Source organism: Plutella xylostella, chromosome 10 (genome assembly GCF_932276165.1).
Source record: "Plutella xylostella chromosome 10, ilPluXylo3.1, whole genome shotgun sequence".
In the NCBI taxonomy this organism is placed as follows: Eukaryota; Metazoa; Arthropoda; class Insecta; order Lepidoptera; family Plutellidae; genus Plutella; species Plutella xylostella.
The window spans coordinates 4722408-4735707 of record NC_063990.1 but is presented as its reverse complement, the minus strand read 5'-3'; positions in this window follow the sequence as shown (position 1 = coordinate 4735707).

The window sequence follows — 13300 nt, the reverse complement described above, 5'->3', positions numbered from 1 at the left end:
TACGACAAAGAACCAAAATAAAGAACTAAGGACTTAACATCACTAACGTCACAAACAACACTATAGGTCTTCGAAATTATGTTTATGCACGCGATGATAATAAATATTATACGATATGAAAAATTATTGATAAAACATGGCAGTCAAAGGTACCTTATATGCGTAAGTACATTGGAATGTATATATGGTGTTATATATCTTTTAAATCAAAACTATGAAAGATCTTATAAATTTAAAATACGTACTTAACTTAATAGTTGTGATGTGTTCACTATCTATTCGCTAGTAATTACTGCACACTAACAACAATATTTATCTCCTACGTAACATTTTATTACAAAGCGAGAGATAAACCACCTGATGCAATTATTTCAATCAATGTCCCTGTGCGTGTTTGTTTAATAAAACCCCCGATTCAACGACTATCGACTTCCCAATTACCATCGAAGCCCGTTTCCCAGCTGCGCTTTTCTTTCAGCATTCTTGCCGTGCACTGACACGGTCTACGTGGTTTGGACTGTGGGTGCAGCTGAGTCAGGGCTGGCAGGTATGGAAGCGAGTTGATTCACTGAATCCAATCGAAGACAACGTCAATTATGTACAACACGGATAGGCTGTCATGTTAGATCAGAGTGTTTACAATGTGCTCATTGGAGCCAGCCACGTCGGATAAAAGACACTTGGCCCGAGCTGCCTTTGTCCAAGCAGAAAATTACGTTACACTTACAACATACGCATTAGATGCATACAATGTTACTGCAAAGGAAATATCAATAACAATATTTAGTTATGTTGTACCGATTAAGTAAAGTGAAGGGCTTGGAATCACGAATACAAGCGATTATTTCCAACCTATTAAGCTTAATGTTCCTGATGTGACCTAAAATTTTAGACCTTTACAGTATCTTCTGGTAAATTGTTGTACTTAAATAAATCCTTCTAATAAATGACCGTTGCCAAGTAATGCAATAGTCATGGGTACTCGTAAGTAAGAGATAACTTTAATAATAAGCTTCTATAAGTTTGTTGATATTATGGGTCTTAGTATAATTTGGCGTGAGTAATTGAGCTCATTCCATGTGAGTGCGCGGGGCGGCGGGGCCGGCGGGGCCGGGCCGAGGCCTCGCAGTTTGACACGGGCTCAGGTGCAGGCGCAGCAAAGGTCGCCGTTGCGCAATCTATCGCTAGATCATTATCTGACAGTATCGATCTGCGTGATCGATTCTGCTAAAGTGATAATAGCGCAGTAATAACCCGGCTCCGGCTAGGCGCCTGCGAGATACATCATTCCAAACGTAAATTATGTTTGTTCCAACATATTGACGTATTATCGCTTAAACGGCCCACTTATTATTAGATTCTTAGGTTGATATTGATGTCGATTCTGAAGGCGGAAATTCTAATTTTAACGCTGTCAAAACCTTAATTTCTTTATATAAAATTCGACTCTATGAGTGTTCCCGTAAATGTCATTTTTTGCTAGCAAAATTTATAGTTTGACAGCGTTAAAATTAGAATTTCCGCCTTCAGAATAGCTACCATTGTTATTGTATAACTAAAGTTGTTAACATCGAACTCCACGTCATAACATTAATCATAGCCAACGAGCATATTATGCGAAAGGACCGTTGAAGTTGCAATTCAAATTTAAGTGTCCACGTAAAATTTAGTGATATGTAAGTAGTAAAATGTCGGAGCTTTAACTATTAAATGTGAATTTATGATATCTGTCCGATTATTGCCTCAACCCTGTATACATGGTGTCAGCGGAGGTCTGGGAAACCGCAGCCTTTCGGCTCGTATCGTTTCATATTCTAATGGCGGTCGGTTATTGCAAAACATTTTTAATAGAGATATTCGCCGAGTGACTTCCATGTCGTGCCCGTGCTGCGGCCCAATCACCGCGTGGTGTGGATTTCTCAACATTCTTTGTAATTTCCTGGCGAGTATCTCTAATGTGGCTGGCGACACGGCGCCGGCGCCGGCGGCTGCTCATAGAGGACACTTACAGTAATAACTCACCGACCAGCTCCGCCACTCAACGACTTATAAATAATTAAATATATAATTACAACTATCGTATCCATCAATCAGAGCGAGCTGCGACGCGACACGTACAGGAATTCAGATTTTCTAACTCGAAGTTCACTTTGTATTCATTAGCGATTGGTTTAAAAACACATTACCAGTCATTATGAAGCCCAGACGACTAATCATTGTCTCACAAAATTAAACTACTGTCTACCATCATCAGGACATGACCGAGCCTTTCAAATATGTCTGACGTGCGTTCGAATTCAAAGTCAGCATCGCGGCACACTCGCGGCGTAACTCGCATACAGAAAGCCTAATCTTAGTGTAACTACCCAAAATACATGGGTATTATATCACACGATGACAATACCGTACGTGATATACAGAAAAAATAGCAGGTTAAAGTGAAACTGAATCTCACCGTTAACACGTTGTGCACACGGCTCACAATAGCAGAGCAGAGCATTCATAGGACATGTTTTGGGAAAATAGATTTTCCTGTCTATATGGCCTGAATGGCCTTTCGCCCTAGACGTCGACGGCAGCCATAAATTGCAATAAATGTAAGCTAAAACCAAATTTATACTATCGTGAGCAAGCATTATGCATATTTTGCCTCAATTTCATCTCTTTTTTTCAACCGCAGTGGTCTATAATCAAGGCAAGGAAAGTGATTCCGCGTTGGCGAACCCACTCTTTCATTAGGTACTTCCATGTCACTTTCAAGTGAGGTTGCACCACTGTATACTTAAGGTACTTGCGAACTACCTCGCCAACATGTAATGTGGACACTTGTAATTTGTGTAAATTGCTTCATTAAACAGCGAAGGTCTTTCAAATCAAAGTAATCATGGCTATAATCTCATAATTGTGTAGCAGGATATTGAAAACAACCTTAAATACAGTAGACAAGTACAACTATAAATAGCACGCCTTTTTAATTTACTTCATTATTTCATGCTTTAACAAGAAAATCGATACCCCTAAGTTTTAATAAACTAAACTCACGAGCAATTAAAAAGCTCCAATGACAACATCACCACCACCACCAAATTTCTCCTAAACGGATAATACTAGGTTATAACGGCGTCTGCAGTATTGAAGTATATTTAAAACCGCATCAGAATATCACCAAATAAACATAAATGTTCAAATCTAATTCTTTTTTTTTTATAATCTCATTTATTTTATAAGCCATACATCCTAAGATTAAGTCGGCTAGAGATCAAATTCTTATTGAAATGGTTTAAAAAATTAAGGTCATCTGGTTTCGACATTTTGTAAATGGAACGTTTTCATTGCTCGTGAGTCGTGAGTGTATTTGAAAAAATGGCGGTATGTTTACAGGTTAAAATTTTCCATTTCCCATAGTACAAGCATTTTATTATACTTATGAAATTTATGTACTTAATAATAGTTCGAAAAAATAAGTGTACAGATGATCAAAGAGGTAACTAAGTCCTGGTATTTTGTGTTACAAATAAATAATAGTATAGGTACTATAATCATGTGTGAGGAAATCTCACACTATAGGAGATCCGACCCCAAGCTAGTCAAGCAGATCCCTTAATATCGCTATCGGACAGCTGATAAGTATAATAAATATGTACACAGATAATACATATTATATTATATATATTTAACACCCAAGACCCAAGTACATATATGTGTCTTTAAACAAATCTCTGCGGCCTGGGATCGATCCCGGGACTTTCGGCATAAGACTCAGGGTCACTAACCACTGCACCATTCCATCTTCAATATATATACTAAACTGTCTATTTAAGTTTCGCATGAATTGTCAAATTGGTGACTTCATTACATATTTCATCATATTGGAAAATTACCTAGTATATTGTGCAATAAATAACCATCATAACTGACAATTAGGTAACACATATTGAGGTTATCTAGAAACTAGACGGAGAGACCCCGATCCTGTCCCACTTCATCAAAACGATAAATAAATGCATCATCGCTAGACATTATGGAAGGTCCAGGAAAACGCATGCCTAAATAGAAAAAGATCTTGCTGCTAGGACTGTATGGCAGAAATAAAACATGTTTACCTACCTATAGGTAAGTACTTCATAGTATATGCATATTATAGCTTAGGCATATTGTCCTGGAAAACATCAGTCTTTCAGTAAGTGTAGATGGAAAGCTTACTTATAAAAACCGACTTTGAGGTTTAATTGCGGCACATAGATAATTTAAAAAAACCATGAGTACTTTATCTTTTTGCTTAATGGTCCACTTTTCATGATATTCATGAAAACAATAACACAGGCAGGTGTAAGGAATAATATAACTTAAATTTGAAATTGCCTGCTTCTTATGTGCTCCTTAAATGCGTTAAGTTGAACGAACCGAGCGCACAGTGCGGAAAAGCCTGTCAAGAAGGCTTCAAAGATTGCCTTTCCAGACATTTTCTTTGGAGCAGGCGGGATAATGATGGTTTTTCCGATGTTTTCATTATATTCAGTGAGCGAGTGGGGACGTGAGCACCGGACGCGGCGACGTGCCTCCGCACGGCTAACGACACCCTAATTACACCGTTTATATCGAACAATTACCGACATATATTACCTTTATATTGAGAAAAAAGGGCCCATATCATTTTCATCTCACGTTCTTTGTTTTTGCTCCCCCGCAGCTCTAAATTGATTCAGCAGAAGCTATGACATCGCTATGTTAAGTAGCGTCAAACTGTCATCGGCGGCGTTAACTGTTTGCGATTTTAGTGACACCATGCGATACGGTGTTTTTAAATAAAGAAAATAATATGATTTACATAACCATGTGTGCAAGCTGCTGGCATACCGATTTTCCTCTCCACTCTCCCTAGTTTTTCCAATTCATCAAGAATATGGAGGGCTTTTTAAACGTGTCGAGGAAATAAATTATTAATATTATCCTAAACGTAAATTAAGTAGCCATGAAAAACCAATATTAATCACAATGTAGTTATGTATTTGAACATCATAGCTACGTCTCGGCATTTTTCATAAAGAGCAATAGTTACATAAATAACGTTCCCATTTCAGGTTTCAAAAAAACATCATAAATTTTCTGACTTCATGGTGACCCTAGCCGAACTTAATGGCATCCCGCCGTCTTTTATTTACTATTCATCTCTCAATCTTTGTACTAATTACTGAGGTGCTTGATTGCGGATTTCAGTAATAAATTACAGTAAAAACGACACACCTTTACTGAAAAACGTAGTCAGAACGTGTAGACATTCGGTTTATTCATTCAGTGCGTGTAGAGGTAGATTAATTGTGGAGGGTTAGCATGAACAGAAACACCATGCAATTATATATTATGTTTGCAATACTTACTCGCTATCAAGTTTAAATTTCTACTTCGTTCAAAATATCATATTATATGTCGGTACTCGTTTTCAAATTGTTAATCTAGAAATCCTTAATAATTCTTTCCCAATCTTGAAGTTGTAAAGGCGACTGAAAGGAGATCGATGATAAAATATTTATTTGTATGAGTAAATAAATACTTGTTGTACACAATATACAGGGTGTTGCAAAATTGGTATACTAAGCCGAAACCTACATGTGCAGCATGGTATATCTAAGCCCGAAACTGAAATCAGAATTTGGAAATTCGCGATTTTTTATTAAAAAAGTCACGTGACCAACAAAGTTTCTATGGAAAATGAAATATTTTTTTCGCGAATTTTCAATTTCTGATTTCAGTTAGATAGACCATGCTGCACATGTAGGTTTCGGCTTAGTATAACCTTTTTGCAACACCCTGTAGAATAACGGTCGAATGGTGTAGTGGTTAGTGACCCTACTATGCCGAAGGTATCGGGATCCATTCCTGGCTGGGGCAGATATTTGTTCAAAGACAGATGTTTGTACTCGGGTCTTGGGTGTTAATTGATATTTATATTGAATACTTGCTGTTCCCGCGCGCTTCGCTTCGCCTTAAAAAGTTTTCCCTTGGGAATTCCGGGATAAAAAGTAGCCTATGTTCTTTCTCAGGGTCTAGACCATATGTATACCAAATTTCATTCAAATCCGTTCAGTAGTTTTGGCGTGAAAGAGTAACAGACAGACAGACAGACAGACACAGTTACTTTCGCATTTATAATATTAGTTAGGATTAGTTAGGATGTATATATCTATGTATTTATGTAGCTGTCCGATACCCATATTACAGGCTCTGCCTAGTTTGGGGTCGGATGGCCGTGTGTGAGATGTCACCACATATTTATTATTTATTTATATCCTAAGGTTGAGTCTGTGGTGTGTGCTAGCCCCTCAGATCTAGATCGCACGGCGCGGCGCTGCGGTGCGGCGCCTGTTTTTGTTCTAATCGCGCGACAGACTCCTTTTACGGATCGTCGCAGACAAACGTAGGTACCATAACCATTATATTCTTACTCTATATCATAAGTTTTTATTCCTTTTCAATTATTATGTGCGACTCGACTCCAGAACCGCGCATTATTCTTTATTAACGACTAGCTTTTTTGACACACTTATAATGGGAAGGACCCGTCACATCGTAGTGGATGCTCTCAGTGTAATACATGCTTCGCATAATGCTCTTCAGAGAGCAACGCTTATTTATGTTCTGCTGTGCACTTAAAAGATATACAATAGAGGCGTTTTTTTCTGTGGAACGCCAAAAATGTAACAAACAAGTTTGGCGGCGAGCCACCGCCTCTGAAACAGAAGCCTCTAGAATGCGTTTATTTATGATGCATGAAGCGCCTACAAAAGTTAACAACCCAAATTCTCTTTAAATTCGGGTCAAATGACATTAAGTATAAATTCTAACACGTTAAGTTGTACGAGTATTCTGTGTTCTGTCCTTCCTCTCCATTCTTTACGTGTGATTGATGTAACTTACACTTAATGTTCTAACTATAGGTAAGGAATAAATATTATTGCGAAATGACTATGATATACTAAAGTTGTACGGTAACGGAGTAGCATTCCTCTGTAGCTTCCGGAAAATTGTGCAAATAACTAGTTTTTAACAACAAATATTTTATAGTTTGTAAGTAATTTTGGTAAGTGGAAGTCCGGTTAATTACTAAACAGAAGCTAAGCACCTACTTAGTCGACGTGTCGACATTATGGAAATGAGCTCATTTATTCAGACGTACATAAGTACCTACATCATTCAATAATGTTTATTTGATGGTTTATGGTCATCTTTCTTCATTATTATTAATTAATAACTTTGTTTTAATATTTTCATTTATTTTTTTTAATTCATTTAAAAAAATCTTTAAATTCAATCAATGTTGATTTAACCAATTTATGCTTTAATCCCTATAGATCAAATACAGTTGTGTTACACTTTATTAGACCCAAGATCTATAATCTGCTATTCAATCAATTAAACTTCAGAAAGTCAAGCTCACAAAATCTAGGAAAATAGAATACTGATTTAACAGAACAGAACACAAAATATAAATTTTATACAAAGAGGTTGTTAATGAAAGAGCATGCAAACTGAAATCAAATTATTTCAGAAAGAAGAGCTGAAATAAACTTTAACGTTCTCAGAGTAAGTATAATTTTATTGGTTCTATTCGTAAATCTGTCCGCAGTGGAGTTACGTTTATACGGAAAGTGAACTGTGCTACGAGATTTTTCCCGTTAAAATATCCATTAAAATGCATGCTCTATTTTAACTTTCAGAGAAATATAACTCTGGGAAAATAAGTAGGTAAGTTCGTACTTATATTTGTTTATGTTTCAGTTTTAATGATATCTAACACAACAACCCACTCTGATACAACACAGTAGGTATATGTACGAGTACCTAATATAATTAATTACATAGGTAGCTTATTAAAATACACCTACTATAATAATATTATAGCTACTTAGGTAATATTTCGATCGATTATTTCGGTATTACTTGGTTAAAATTATTAGAGGAAATAAAAGGCTAGAAGTATAAATATAAATAAGTAAATACTTAACTATATTTTTTCACCCTATTAAACTCGGTCAAATATCATAACGCAAGTACTGATAAATTCATTTTATTCTAACATAGCATTTAAAAAAAACGTAAACGATAAAATAAGGACACGAACCTTTTTCCTTCTCTGTACCACATATGTACAGTCAGCTGCATAAGTAGCTATACACATTTGTACTTTGTCAAACTACCTACTTAGCAAACCGTCAATGTTTTAATGAATGAATAAGCAGTTAAAATTCACAATTCAAATGCAGCTGACTGTACATAATATAATGAGTCAGATGAGTCAGAAACGCGACTTCTTCCAGGAATCGAAGTCGGTACCTAGCAGGTATCAGCTACAATTTATTGACTAGTGTACCACAGTGGGCCATATCACCAGTTATTATTCTGTGGCCATATCCACTAACAAAAATACCTATAATTACTTTTTTTTGGTCAAATAAAAACTGCATTATGGTTGATAAAACAATGCAAAGTAATTTATTAAGGGGTTTTTAAACCATAAGCCAATTACTTACTATAAGATTTGATGTAGGTAATAATAATAAGTATAAATCAAAATCTATAAAATTTTGCTAGCATTTTCTTTTGTTCTGCATCTGTCCAATTTAATAGAATCAATCACCTACAGGCGTCGGGCTGGCGGATCGGCGACGTCATCACACTCTGCTTAAGGTAGGTCAGCTTGATACACAATTAATAGGTATACTAGGTTTATAATATTAATAATACGTTACGCTTAAACCTCATAGTAGGTACTTACATTCTTCCACCTATAACAAATTATGTCTCCTTCCCAACCATTTAATACTTAGTTACAAACTTAGGTACATATTGAATTAACTATATGAGCGATGTCACAAGAATAACATACTTTATACACCTTTAGGTATTATTATAAAGATCTTACTTATTAGAAACTTCGAAAACTACTACAAAACAAATGACTCACTCAAAAATTGTGAATAATATGTCAAAAGAAATAAAGCAGCAATAAGTTAACAACTTCGCAAGTATTGGCAAAGTGTAGTTGTATTTGAACCCAACTTGGCCATTCTCACAAACACAAAGCAGCTAGCCGCAGGAATGAATCATCCACACTTTAGACAGCGACTGTACTAGTGTACAACTACTGAATAATACAGACAGATTCTAATCCAACGAAGTTGTTTGAAAATATTCAAATACTTACATACTTTTCCAAGTATGTAAGATAGTTATCCTAACTAATCCTAACTAATATTATAAATGCGAAAGTAACTGTGTCTGTCTTTCTGTCTGTCTGTCTGTCTGTCTGTTACTCTTTCACGCCAAAACTACCGAACGAATTTAAATGAAATTTGGTATACATATGGTATAGACCCTGGAAAAGAACATAGGCTACTTTTTATCCCGGTATTCCCACGGGAAAACTTTTTAAGGCGAAGCAAAGCTCGCGGGCACAGCTAGTTACAAATAAATAACATAACCATTTACGTATTGGTAGGTATAATAATATTTATTTAGCTTTGCCTGAAACTATTTTAAACCCGTACAAAAAGAAATTGTTTTTAATAGAATTCAGTCATCAAACTGAAAGCTCTCTTTCTTCTAACACAAGATGTAAGTAAGTTACCGCGTGGGAGGTGGGAGTAGGATGTCTTCTGTTCATCAGATCTTTTCAGTTTATTGATATTGATCATCTGTGCTGCAGTTAAAACAAAATGTATAAAGTTATTGCATTATAAATCATGAACTTAAATGTTTACTTAGTACTTATAAGTTACTTTACTTACGTATTCTGAGTTGAGTGCAATTAATGAAAAGCTATAATAACTTTTAATTATTCTTGCTACCCCATAAATACCCAGAATGCAGTTGTTAGATATTTTTCAGACGTTCGTTACTTTATGCGTTTGCGATGATAATTTCTAACATTTGCGTATATTTTGTAAAGTGTCTTATTTTCCGTGCTGAACTACAACTGGGACAGTGTGGGCGTCTCGTCTCGTGCGTGGGCCGATGCAGTGTACTCAGGCGGGATTAATACGCCAACGTCTAGGGACGTCCATCCATCACACCTACCAGAGCACACACACTACCGACAAACTCAATAAGCCAACATTTGAACAAAGACTTATCACACCACTTCATCGAAACTTCTGGAACAAATCACATTCCCTAGAAAGAAATGGCTTTCTGTCGATAAATAGCTGTTCTTACGTGATTCTTTTGGTGCGATCGTCCATAACATAACTTTTTCAAAGTAATCAGGCAAATAGATAAGTTACTTCGTCATTCTGGCTCCGAATAAATAAATATGTCTGATTGAAACCTATTTTAATTACATATCAATCAGCTTTTTATTGGAATAAAGTGTCTATTAGTATGCGAGTGGTTAACCCGCCTTTATAGGCAACTCAGCATAGGTAATTAGTGTTAAAACATAAATTACAAGAATCAGTGGTCAAGAGTAAGATCAAATAGCACAAGAAAGATTCTCTAGAAAAATATACAAAACTTATTTATAGAATAAGGTACTTATATCAATCAATTAACGCAGATATTTTTATGTGTGGTAAGGGTGCACGAAAGAATCCACCACAAGTCCCCAAATGACATAACATAATCGTCGGCAGTCAGCGATGCCTGGATGATCCCTTTAGTATCGTGACACCACAGACCTATAGTGTTGGTCACCGACACGCAGAAGAAGAATATTCATAGCCATACTTTCAAAATCCCTTCAACCTCTCGCAAGTTAAATGCGCTTATGCCAAAGTAACTTTTGGCGAGGGTTTTAAAATCAGATATAGGGAACCCCGCAAATGTCTCAGCCTGTATTACAAATTATTATGCGCCACATTATGTCCATTATGCCTTACTTTTATGGTGAACACGTAGCAGATATTACATCTCTAATTATGAGCTCCTCATATTATGGTTTATTACTTATTATTAAGTACTGATATTGAATATCTTAACTTGGGGCGCGTATAAAATACTAAATTTCTACTGAGGTAAGGTAGTGAAATTAACTTTACTACTTTCATTATGTAAATAAAAATAGCTTCATCAGGTAATTGTACCTAAGGGAGCCGTGTATATACATACATACTCACAAACATTCGCATATAAAATATTAGTAGGTTTATTTAATAGGTACCTAAGTTTTGTAAGCTACTTTAGTTGCAACACTTTACAACAGTAATAATGTACCTACCTATAATCAATAATCAGGTCAACTTAATGCTGAAAGCATTCTCTGCCAGTCGACCTGCCGGAGGTTCAGAGAGTGGTGAGTAAGGGTGTGCAAAAAAAGTACATTTAAAATATGACGTTGAAATACAAATTTGAAAAGACCTACTGAATCTAAAAAATGAACCAAGTACTTAGGTAAGTAGGTATTACTATTAGTCTATGACTATGGTATTACTTTTTATTAATTACTTAATTTACTTTGAATAAGTATTAATATTTTGTCTCTCAATAGATTTAAGCTAGACTATTTTTTAATCTTATTTAAAAAATATGTTAGTAGGTACTTATGCATAACTCTATCCCTGTTGTGAAATTACACGAAGGTTACATTAACCTTCACCAACATCTGGAATCAGATGATTCATTCAACAAATTTCATCATCAATTGATTCCTTATGAATGGCTGAAGCTATTCCGATGTTTGTGAATGACTTGTTATCGAATCATTGAGAGCTGACAGAAAAACTCCACGGCTATAGTTGCTGTAATCTTTGCCCCCCCTATCGGCTTGATAGCGCCTGAGTTGGGTCAATGGTAAAGTTTTACGTCCGACCAACTATTAATGCCTCATTGTTCTTGCCTATTAATCTTATTTAAACAAGAAAATTGAGATGTAAATACTGATTTGGTTAAGATTGTGATAATCTCGATTTACGTTGTCAATAAATTTGATTTTACATCGCAATGTCTTACGTTTTTTGACTGACTGTACTGTACATTGATACCTGAATCGCAATAAACACAAAACCTACGCAAAACTATTATTCATTTTCATGATCACCCTTTTACGTAGATCCAGGTACAAAGTGCGAGAATGGGATTATTAGCCCTAAAAATACGTTTAATGACGTCATCAGCGATTAAGATCAGATAGGGTTCGAGCAAAGTGCGAAAGCGATGTGGGCGACTATTGTTAATGGCTATTAAGGTAATACACTGTTCTGCGTCAGTTTGCACTCGAGAGTCGCATATCTACATGCTATGACACAGGCTAGCCCTATTTGCTCGAGCAATGACGCGATTCAATATCGTAACTATTCGCACATTAGATGCAATCATTTATGTTATCGTATTATCATGAAAATAGATTAGGTAGGTTGTTAAAAATGAAAGTGCAGAATCTTCTGACATACTTAAATATGAATACATAAAGTGTAAAGAACTAAAAAATATTATGAAAACTTATATTAGTATTATCTGATCAATCTGAATATCATCTTATACAGTCATATATGTATCTGTGTATGTTTGTTACTTCTTCACGTCAAAAGGGATGAACCAATTTTGTCGAAATTTGGTATGGAGTTAGGTGACACCCTGGATTAACCATAGACTACTTTTTATCCCGGTGTTCCTACGGGAAAACTTTTAGGCTAAGCCAAGATCGCGGGAACAGCTAGTAATAAAATACTACTTACTTAAAAAATATATTACTTAGGTATTCGGGCGAAAATTATAATATATAATTTATCATAGGTAATTAGTCCACGTTTTCTAGATATTTCCTGATTTGTGTCAGCTGTATAAGAACCTAATGGCACTATAAACCGATCTACTAGTAATAGACGTATAAATTGATTAAGTTCTTGTACCTACATATCCGGTAAATTACTAATAAATATCCACTATCGAGCAGCTTATCTGGACCTTTGCACCCACTTCCAATCCACGCTTCAAAACATACACGAAAGTAGGACTTCTTTAGCTTTAGAAGTAGGTACAAATCTATAGTAAAGTATAATTTCACATAAGAAGATGTATTGTAAGCACTATATTATCGACTACCTGCAATTAATTTCAGAGATGATCCAGTGTTGAAAATTGTGAAGTAAGTACTTAATACATTTACACTCACGGGCAATGAAAAAGTACTACTCACAAAATGCCGACACCAAACGACCCCAATTTTTTCAAACATTTAATTTAAAATTTGAAAAAAATATATATTTTGTAGGTACTTACCGTTTTTGGTTGGTACTCGTAATATACCTACTAATGCTCTGTTAAATGTACATCAATGTTGCAGAAGGCGTCATCAAGCTAGCTTTTT